This window comes from Rattus norvegicus, chromosome 4 (assembly GCF_021556685.1).
Source record: "Rattus norvegicus strain SHRSP/BbbUtx chromosome 4, alternate assembly SHRSP_T2T, whole genome shotgun sequence".
In the NCBI taxonomy this organism is placed as follows: Eukaryota; Metazoa; Chordata; class Mammalia; order Rodentia; family Muridae; genus Rattus; species Rattus norvegicus.
Genome location: NC_141537.1, coordinates 127,418,033 through 127,428,870, shown reverse-complemented (window position 1 = coordinate 127,428,870; position 10,838 = coordinate 127,418,033). Strand labels below are relative to the sequence as shown.

The following is a 10,838-nucleotide window of genomic DNA, read 5'->3' as shown; positions in this document are numbered from 1 at the left end:
CTTTCCCATACAGAAAGCCTGGCCTTATTATCAGCCAGGTCCTGTCACACAATGACCACTGCTCATTTCTTATATGTCTGTGACCTTTCTTCCTAATCCCAGTGTGGCTGCTATGAGTTGGAAACTCTGGGTAGCCTGATGCCTTCACCCATGGGACAGGACTTCACCCTTTCAGCATACCCCACAGTCAATATTGGATCAAAAACTTACTCTATCTCAAGCTCCCTGTAGATTTTTCTCTTGGACAAAATTACCAGTCTTCCTCAGCCCCAGTGTGGTAATAATGGAACATTGAAACGAGTATCTCAATTTAAAGACAGCAGAGATTCCTGGCTCGTTTTTATGAACATAAAATTGTGTGTCCTCTGTTCTTAAAAACCGTGTATGGATCTCTTGCCAGGCATCCTCATTAAAGTGACATCGTCTTTAAACCCTGCACGGCAATATCTGATGCACTGCCGTCACGCCCGGGGAAGACAGGGCAACCTGGAGGTCCAACCAGTTCCTTAAGATCATCCAATTTCTGGGTGATTACCCAAACTGCTTCATTGTGGGAGCAGACAATGTGGGCTCCATGCAGATGTGGCAGACCCACATGTCTCTTCAAGGGAAGGCTGTGGTGCTGGAGGGCAAGGAACGCCATGATGCGTGAGGCCATCAGGGGTCATCTAGAAAAGAACCCAGCTCTGGAGAAACTGCTGCCTCACATCCGGGAGGAATGTGGGCTTTGTGTTCACCAAGGAGGACCTCACTGAGATTAGGGGCATGCTGCTGGCCTATAATGTGCTGGCTGCCACTTGTGCTGTTGCCATCGCTCAGGATGAGGTCACTGTGCCAGCTCAGAACACTGGTCTGGGGCCAGAAAAGACCTTTTTCTTCCAGGTTTGAGGCATCACCACTAAAATCTCCAGAGGTACCACTGAAATTCCGAGGAATATGAAGCTGATAAAAACTTGAGACAGGAGTTGGGGATTTAGCTCAGTGGTAGAGTGCTTGCCTAGCAAGTGCAAGGCCCTGGGTTCAGTCCCCAGCTCTGAAAAAAAAGAAAAAAGAAAGAAAGAAAGAAAAACTTGAGACAAAGCAGGCGCCTGTGAAGCATGAACATGCTAAACATCTGCTCCTTTTGGCTGATCATTTAGGAGGTGTTTCACAACGGCAGCCTTTACAACCCGGAAGTGCTTGACATCAAGCGCTGACTCACACTTCCGCTTCCTAGAGGGTGTCCGACATATTGCCAGCGTTCCTCTGTCTGCAGACTGGTTACCTGACTGTTGCTTCAGAGGCACACTGTATCGTCAGTGGATACAAGTAGATCCTGCTTGGTCTGTGGAGACTGAATACACCTTCCCACTTGCTGAAAAGGTCAAGGCCTTCTTGGCTAATCCATCTGCATTTGTGGCTGCTGCTCCTGTGGCTGCCACCACCACAGCTGCAGCTCCCGCAGAGGCTGAAACAAAGGAAGTGTTGGAAGAATCAGATGAGGATATGGGATTTGGTCTCTTTGACTAATTCCCCCTCTCAAAGCAACTAACTTAGTCAACTTACTTTGAGAAAAAAAGAAATAAAGGCTTACTTCTCTTAAAACAACAACAACAACAACAACAACAACAACAACAACAACAACAAAACAGAAAACAAAACCAACCAACCAAACAAAAAACATGCCTGAGCTTAAAAAACAAAAAACAAAACAAAACAAAGAAAAGAATTCATTTATTTTTGCCACTTAGACTTGTCTGCATCTCAAGATGACTTCGACTTTTATTTTTCAAAGATGTGAGTTTCTGTATTTGGCATTAGGCACTTTAATTTTGGACTATGACCATTTCTCTGCTTTACGCCTACACTCCCTTCCCTGACAGTTATATGCACACAAGCACGCTGACTGCACATGCGCCCCACTCAATAAATAGCCACCATTCCCATGGAAATGGTCTAAACAGGAGCTAGCTGGTTAGCAGGAGCCTCCAGCTAGAGACCCCCAGTGTTACCAAAGGAATGACGCCAACTCCTTTTTGGAAATAGGCCACCAGCTTAGCCATGCGGCCCTGCTGACCTCATCAGAAGTTTTGTGCTTAGCTCTGCTCTGCAGTCCACTCAATGAAATCACTGTTTGGCAGCTCCCTTAACCGCTGAGTACTTGAGCTTCTCACTTGGGATTTCCTGTTGACCTTGATCTGAAAAGACCTCCGGAGAGGACCTTTCCCTCAGGAGGAGACCCCCAAGCACCCAATGACCGAGCCGAGGCCACTCGGATGCAATCAGCAAGAGGGTTTATTGGAAAACACAGGTACCTGCGGGCACACAGTCTCTTTGGAGGACTTGCGCACCCAGCAGCTCCAGCATGGGGCTTTTATAGGGTTTGGGGAAGCAGAAGCGGGCGTACAGAAGCAGATGCATAGTTACGGGGATTGGTGGATTTAAACGAGGCATATAGACATGTTCACATATGATTGGTTATTTCACAAGATGAGGTAATAAGGTATAGCTACACACATTGGCAGGTTTGAATCATATTCGAATGAGGTTGTAATATGGTAAGAGTACGTGCGGGCTGGGACGTCCTGAATGTGGCGGGGGGGGGGGGGGGGGGGTAGGGACTTATCCCTTTCTGCCAGATCCGGTACTCCTAGTCTGTTCTGTATTCCTTTCCTTTTATGGTCTGTTAGTTTTAACGGTGACTCGGCCCTAGGTATCTGGGCGTGCCTGGGCTCGTTCAAGCCTGTTGCAACTCTGAGTTAAGACTCATGGGGTGGGTCTTTCAGATCTCCCTTGGCTTTGACTGGAAGAGTAGCCTGCAGACTTGTCTAGCTCCACCCTAGCCTCCTTCAGAGTCACCCTTTCTTAGGATACAACAAGTACTTGTCTACTTTCTGTTATCCCACTGTGCTGGCGGATTTGTGCCTCTGTTGAGGAAATGCCTCCATGAGATCCGGCTATAAGGCATTTTCTCTAGTGATCAAGTGGGGAAGGCCCAGCCCATGGGGGGTGGGGAGGGGATGTTGCTATCCCTGGGTGTCAGCACCAGCCTCCAGGTTCCTGCCCTGCTTGAGTTCCTGTCCTGACTTCCTCCAATGATGGATTATGATCTGGAAGTGTAAGTCGAATAAACCCTGTCTCCCCAGCCGGCTTTTTGGTCATGGTGTCTCATCACAGCAATGGAAGACCCTAAGACCCCCACTGAAGTCTTCAGCTGGGGAGAAGCATCTGAATCACATTGTAGCAGCAGCAGAGTTGGCTGTGAAATCTAAATTAGCAAAGCCCGGAAGAGAATGACTGAGCCCTGTCATTTTCCAGAAGCACATAATGCATTGAACAGGAGGCAAGAGGTTGTAAAGCTGAAAGAATCAACTATGGAATATGGTGTGGGTTCAAGTTCTGTTTTACTACATGTTTGCCCATGGTAAATCATTAAACCTTCCTGGGCTTCACTTCCCATTCCCTGCCACCCTTATCCTCTGCCCACCTCTATGGAAACGGGCGTTGTAGCATCTACTGCTTTAGAGCTTAAAGAAGGATTAATAGTAAGAAGCACCTTTAGTATTGAGGATGTGGCCTTAGTATTGGGGTGTGTCCACATTAGGGACTTGGGATGGTTCACATTGTCAACTCTCTGGGATCTAGAATCACCTAGGAGACAAACGCCTGGGCATGCCTGTGAGAGATGATCTGGATTAGGTTAATTGAAGCTGATTCATTCTCCATGGACAGTTATGGCTGTGGTGAGGGTGGGTGAGTGGGCAGGCATGGTGTCTCCTGGGCTGAATAAAAGGAGGATGTTGAGCTGAGGGGTGTGTTCATCTCTCTGGGCTGTCTGAGTACAGATGCTGTGTTAACAGTGCTCTGACCTCCTGCTGCCCCTGGATGAATCATACCCTTGAACTGTGAACCAAAACAAATCCACCATTTTTAAGTTGCCTTTTTGTCAGACATTTGGTCCCAGCAGTGTGAAAAATACAGGGCCCTATGCAATTTCATTGAGGAGCTTAAGCTATGGGATATTTGTTCTCTGTTCTCTGTGCAAACACCCATGATGTCTATTTTGTATAAACACACTTCATAGCTGGGTTCTTGCCCTGTGACAGTAGCTCTTATTCTCCTACCTGGGACTTGGGAATTTTCTCATTAAAGACTCCTAAGTCTTTACTCTAAGTCTAAGTACACACAGTAGTGTGGATCTCACCAACCAATTATCTGAGTGATAGGCCAGTAGCTGGTTCAGTTCTCTGAGTCCTCCAGATGTGGTCTGTTCCCTCCCCATTATCCCGTGTACTGTGATTGCTTGTACCATGGTGTTAAGAGATGACTGTGTTATAGGGTCTCTGCTCCCATAAGTACATGACTATTTTTCTTGGAAAGGTGGGTGAAGTGTGCCTGTGAGTTGGGTGCTCTGAAACCGGATCCATTACTGTACAAGTGTGTTCTTGTGGGACACATTTTCCACTAGTGTTCTGGGGCAGCTGAGGTCAGTTGTGGTCACTAGTGCATTGGTTTCTGCCATAGGACTCACGAGAGAGGCTGGGATGTGATCCCACAGGGACACAATTAAAGATGGGTGTTTTCAACATGACTCCTTCCTATGCCTTTGAACTCCACTACTGTGATCTAAAGAACACCTCCTTGTTTATAAATCCTTTAGCCTCAGGTATTTGGTCTACAAAAAAATGCATATGGTTGTGTAGCTCAGCTCAGCCCATTCTTCTGGATGACCAATGAAGGTCAATTACCATTGAACCCAGTGAGAAATACCTACCTTTATATTTATATTGAGTTTTAAAGCTTCAGAGCATCGTATAACAGCAACGTGTCTAACCCATTAGAGATATAAATGGAAGATAAGCCCCAGAGGAAAATTTCCAAAGGTTGGTTAGCAGATTAAAGCCAGGATCTTCACCAGCATCCTCACTGGAGTGATCATGTGATCGTCTTCAGGTTCAGACTGAGGGGTGCTCTGACTTCTAAGTGTTCTATACTACACTTACCTCCTTTAAAGTACTGTACCTGACTGGTGTGTGGGATGATGTCACAAAACCGTGTCCCTTCAGATCTGCCTCGGTTGGAGTCTGTAAAGTCCTGTCAGCAGAGGACTTCAATGCCTTTTGACAGGGTCTGGGTGGACAGTGACAGTGGTGAGTGTGCCAGCAGCCAGGATCTATTCAGGACTTTCGTAGTGATGAAGAGCTCCTGTACAAGACAGCATGCCCATCGCTCTGGGAAAGAGGACAGGGAAGCAGTGTCACCTGTTCCGTGTCACATAGCAATATACATAAAAAGGCAGGATCAGAACTCCAGTCCAAGAGCCCATATGCTGTCTTCACAGCAGCAGCCTAAACTTTTAACGGGACTAACCTATTCAACAACATAATTCTGCATGCCTGCTACCTGCCCGGGACTCTGTTAAGACCTGGCTTGACGTCCCTGCTGGCCATACAAACTGAAGTTCATGAGGCTACACTGAGTCTCGCCATTCCAAATCTATCATGTAGGTGTTAATAGGAGAGGGGGACACAAGTAACTGTGAGACAGGAGCAGCTAACTTCACAATAGAGCCAGGAACTGCATCCTACAGGAACACAAGAAAAAGAAGCATTTCTTAGAAGAATCAGAGGATGTTCCAAGGAAAAGAACAGTTCCTTTACAAGGCATGCCCAAAAAAGGTGGTGTATTTTTAGAAACAGTCATTGTTTTTACATTTTTCCATGGCTGACACAGAAGAGTGGGGAAGAGGGAAAACGATAATGAAAGAAAGGTAAAAGAATCTGAGTCAGGGCAGTGATGATGTCATGAGTCACTCTAGCAAGGGGGGCCTGGAGACATGGCCCCTGGCTAAGAGCAGGTTACTGCTTGTCCAGAGGATCCACAATGGGTTCCACCACTCACCCTGGGGAACTTACTTCTGCCTGTAAGTGTAGCATCAGGACATCCATGCCCTCTTCTAACCTCAACAGGCTTCTGGACACAGGTGGTGTACATTCAAGCACATAGCCTATACAAGGAAAAAGTAAACCAAAGTCTTAGAAGGTTCAAAGAAAGGGGCCTATACATTATTTTAATCAGGACAGTATTGCTTTGAGAGAGTCAACTTTGAGAGATCATTTGGATAAGTGAAAATTGGTTAGCCAAGGAGCAGTGTCAGGAAACACTAGTGGGATATCATCAAAGTCCATTATTAAAAGGCTTTGGGCATAGGGAGATGGCTTACTGGCTAAATCACTTGCCTTAAGAGTTTTAGGACCAGAGATCAGATCCCTAGAAACTTCCTAAAAGCCAGTAGGCATAGTGATACCCCTGTGGTCCCAACACACCAGAGGCAGAGGAATCTCTGAAGCAAGCTTCCTAGCCAAAGCAGCAGCATTGTGAGCTTTCTATTCCATAGAGAAAGACACTGAATGACAATCTCAGATTTCCACATATATGCATGTGCACGTATGTAACATATATGTGCATGCTTGTCCTCTGACCCCTATATGAACACACTACAAACACACACACACACACACACACACACACACACACACACACACACACGCATGGCCACCATACACGTATACAAACACAAGTTGTGGGGACTGATCTAAGACTAGAAATTAAGAGGCAAGGAAACAGTTTTGAGAGTCATGGGACAGAATTTGCTCTTTGGGAAGAAGATGGAAAGATGGACACAGAGAGCTGATGCCCATTTCTCAAGTTTGGGGAGAACAAGGAAATAGTTTTTCTTCTCCCCAGTACAGTAAGAGATAGAGCAAGGAGAAATAGAGCTTTTGCTTTTCATTTTAAGATGTCTGTATAGATGTCTAAAGGCATTTGAGTTTAAAGTTTGAAGGAACATTTACAGATTCTTTTCATGAGGCAAATATGAATTACAGGTCAATGTCTCTGATGAGCCCAGATGCAAATTTCTCAAAGAAATACTTGCAAATCAAATTCATCTACCACAATCAAGTTGGCTTCGTTCCAGAGATTCAGGGCTGATTCAACATATGTAAGTTAATAAATGTAAACTACCACATGGACACAAGGATAGAAACAACATGATCCCCTCAATAGATGTAGAAAAGGCCTTTGACAAAATCCAACATCAATTCATCACGAACACCCTAGAGAACCTGGGCGTACAGGCCCCATCTTTCAGCATAATAAAGGCAATGAAGAACAAACACATAACCCACATCTTGGTAAATGGAAAAAACCTCGGGTAATTTCTACTGAAACCAGGGACAAAATGAGGACATTCTCGCACAACCACCACTTGATCCAGTGTTTGGCATCTTAGCTCGAGCCAATAGACAAACGAAGAAGATAAAGGGTTAAATAGGAAAGGAAGACTTCTAAAAATCATTATTTGCAGATGATGTAATTCCAGACATAAAAGAACTCAACAATCCTATCACAAAACTCTTACAGCTGATAAACATATATAGCAAAATAGCAGAATACAAAATTAACACACACACACACACACACACACACACAAATTAATACCTTCCTACATATAGAAAGTGAACATACCAAGAAGGAAATTAGGGAGACAATACTATTCAAAATAGCCTCAAAAAAAAAACCCAAGGAAATGAAAGACTATGAAAATTTTAACACATGCACGCAAGGGAACTCAAGGATTTACCAGAATATGGAAAGATGTTCTATGTTCATGAATTTGTACAGTTAATATTATAAAGATGGCCATCCTACCAAAAGCAATCTACAGATTCAACACAATACCTATCAAATTTTCAATGTAATTCTTCATAGAAATTTATAAAAAAATTTAAAAAAGTGTTTTTATCTTAATCTTTTTATAAAGATTATTAAAAATCTTTAACTTTTTTAGATTAAGGGTAGTCAAAACAATCCTTAACAAGTAAAAGATTGTAGGTATTTTCTAAGAATTCAAGTTATACTACAGAGCTGCAGTAATAGAAATCGGTATAGTACTGGCATAGAAACAGACACTCTGGGGCTCTTGTCCACTTGAGACATCTGCAGTTGGGGAGTCGGTGAAAGTTTTCTCTTCCTATTTGGACATGGTGTGGACAGAGGAAACTACATCCCAGGAGCCCACAGAAAAGTGGTGACTTCTCAGGCCCCCAGGGAGGTGCTGGGCTTCTCCATCTTTGTCACCAATCTTCAAGTTTGTAAGAAAAGCTGAAAATAAGTGTGTTGAACGGAACCCAGTCTGTGTGTGCTCAACTCCCAAGTGGCAAAAAGGCATCAGGGAATTCTTCAGGCTGTCCCCTAAAAAGGAGAACCAGATTCCTGAAGATTCAAGCAGGAAGCAGTGGCTTAGAAAAAGTAAAGAGAAAAGCGTGTCCTTTGCAACCTGATCAGAGATGGTGAAAATGAATAGAACTCACTCATCTGAATAATGTCTTCGGTTTACTTACATATTCTAGGATGTAAATGAGTTTGTTCAATTGGTTTGTTAATAGGCATTTAGCTGAAAAAAAAAATGAGGCTAAAATTTAGCCATTCAAAAGGAACCAGCTATGAAAGTGGAAAAGTTTTATGATTTGTAAATTTGAATTGCTTGCTTGAATTTTTGTCATATGTTCCCTCTTTTACCTGTTATGCTTCTTTCTAGAACCAATGTTACATGATGCTCTAATTACTAATCTGCTGTCTCTGCTTAGATTTTTGTACTGATGCCATTTTATGGGCATTGATTATGGAAATAGTGCCATATTGTTATGGCCCATTTGCTTTAAATTTTTGACTTAGTTTTTTTTACATTAAAAAATTCAATATTTAAAAAAAAGACACTTTGATCAATGAGATAAAATTGAGAACCTTCACATAAGCACAAACTCCTTCAGCTACTGATTTTTTTCAATGGAGGTCAACAATAAATATTAGAGAAAAGGCAATATCTCTAATACGTGGTGCTGGTCAAACTAGATAGCTATATGTAGAAGAATGAAACTGGATTGTTATCTCTCATCTTGCACAAAACTTAATTCCAAATGGATTAAGGGCATCAGTATGAGATCTGAGACCCTGAATCTGGTAGAGGAAAAAGTAGGGACTACTTGAACTTATAGGACTTCCTGGACCAAATCCTGATAGTACAGGCATTGAGACCAACAACTATGTTCACATATAAGTATGACCTTATGAAAATAAAAAACTTTTGAATAACAAAGTGTACCATCACTAAAGTGGGGAGGTAGCCTATGGAATGGGGAAAACTCTTCAACAGATGTACATCTGACAGAGGGTTAGTGTCTAGAATATATAAAGAACTAAACAATGAAAGAGAGAAAGAAAGAAACATACACACATACACACAAAAACAGAAACAAAAAATACACTAAAAAAACAAAAACAAACGTAAATAACAAGAAAGCAAACAATCAATTAAAACACGGGGTTGGGAACATGGAACTAAATAGAGAGTTTTCAAAAGATGCTATACGAATAGCTGAGAAACATCTTTAAAATGTTCTACATCAAAAAATAATGATTTCCATCTTTAGCCACCAGGAAAATGCAAATCGCAACTACTTTGAGACATAATCTTACCCTAGCCAGAATACCCATGATCAAAAGAACCAATGACAGCAGATGCTGGTGTGATTGTAAAGGGGGATGCTTGTTTACTGCTGTGGAGTGCAAACTGGTGCAGCCACTATGAAGACCAGTGTGGAAGTTACCCCAAAGTTAGAAATGCATCTGCCATAGGATCCAGCTCTTCCCTAGCCCTAGAGCGAGACCCTGAAGACTCTATGACCTACCACAGAGACACGTGCTCACCCATGTTCTTTGCTGCTCACAGTTACTAAGAAATGGAAACAGCCTAGATACCCATCGATGCGTGAAAGTGTGGTATATCAACAAAATGGAATCTGCTAAATGGGCATAGTATTAAACTGACTCCTAATGCTTTATACCTGCAGATTAGTGTATCTCTTAACCCTCATAGAAAAGTTTGTGTAGTAAATGTTAATTAACACAGAGAACTACAGCTGGTCAAGGTACAGAGGAAAAGTTACTGTAGAACTCTTAGTCCTATATTGGACACCTATATCTCAGCCTGCTCTCCCAAGACTCAAGAATCAATGCAAGAAATGGGGGAAGACATATTGTAAGAGCCAGAGGTAGTAGATGACTACCATTGTTTTCAGGAGACAGCAGGGGAGCTGCACATATGAACTCACAGTGGTTGTGACAGCATGCATCAGGCCTGAGCAATGTCAAGTCAGGCCAAAATCCCAGCATAAAAGAGGAAGGTTGGCACAAATTCCCATTCTTAGCTGAACAGCTACTGGCAGTTGATGGCTTCTGGAAGAAGGACTGTTCGTATTCTTTAAGGGTGTATTCCCTGGTAGGTTGACCATGCTCCGTTGGATAACCTCACTCCAAAGACTGTGTTAGCATCATGCATTGGGCTAGATGGGTTAGGATGGAGAAATAAAGACAAAGCTGGGTGTGTAGGACAGGGGAGTGGATCTGGAGTATAAAATATGATCAAACTGCTCTCTATGACTCTTTCAAAGCACTAATTCAAATGTTAGAAAGAAAGAAACTTCAAGTGAGAAACATTGTATAAGTCCCTGTTAGTATGACTATTCAAATGAATCACCACAGACACCCAGCAGTGATGTTGACACTATCTGTTTGGGGGTCATGCACAATTATACAATAGTTATTAGGCAAGGGAAAAATTTTCTTTTCCCCACCCCAGAGCATGTTGAGTAAGAGCTGGAGTTGATGTTAGTGACATTTAGCAGGTAGAGGCCAAAGATCTTTTTAAACAGCTTGTAATGCACAGGGAAGCTCTGCATAGCAAGAAGTTACATTGACCAAAATGTCCATCATGCTGATGTTGAGATGCATTCTCT

At 43.0% G+C, this 10,838-nt stretch overlaps 2 pseudogenes; both read left to right on the top strand.

Moving 5' to 3' along the window:
* The first annotated feature begins 454 nt into the window (after positions 1-454).
* Rplp0-ps15 (ribosomal protein lateral stalk subunit P0, pseudogene 15) lies at positions 455-1,565 on the top strand (annotated as a pseudogene).
* A 4,173-nt stretch (positions 1,566-5,738) lies between these two features.
* Positions 5,739-8,347, top strand: LOC147994979 (PCNA-associated factor pseudogene; annotated as a pseudogene).
* The last annotated feature ends 2,491 nt before the right edge of the window (positions 8,348-10,838 follow it).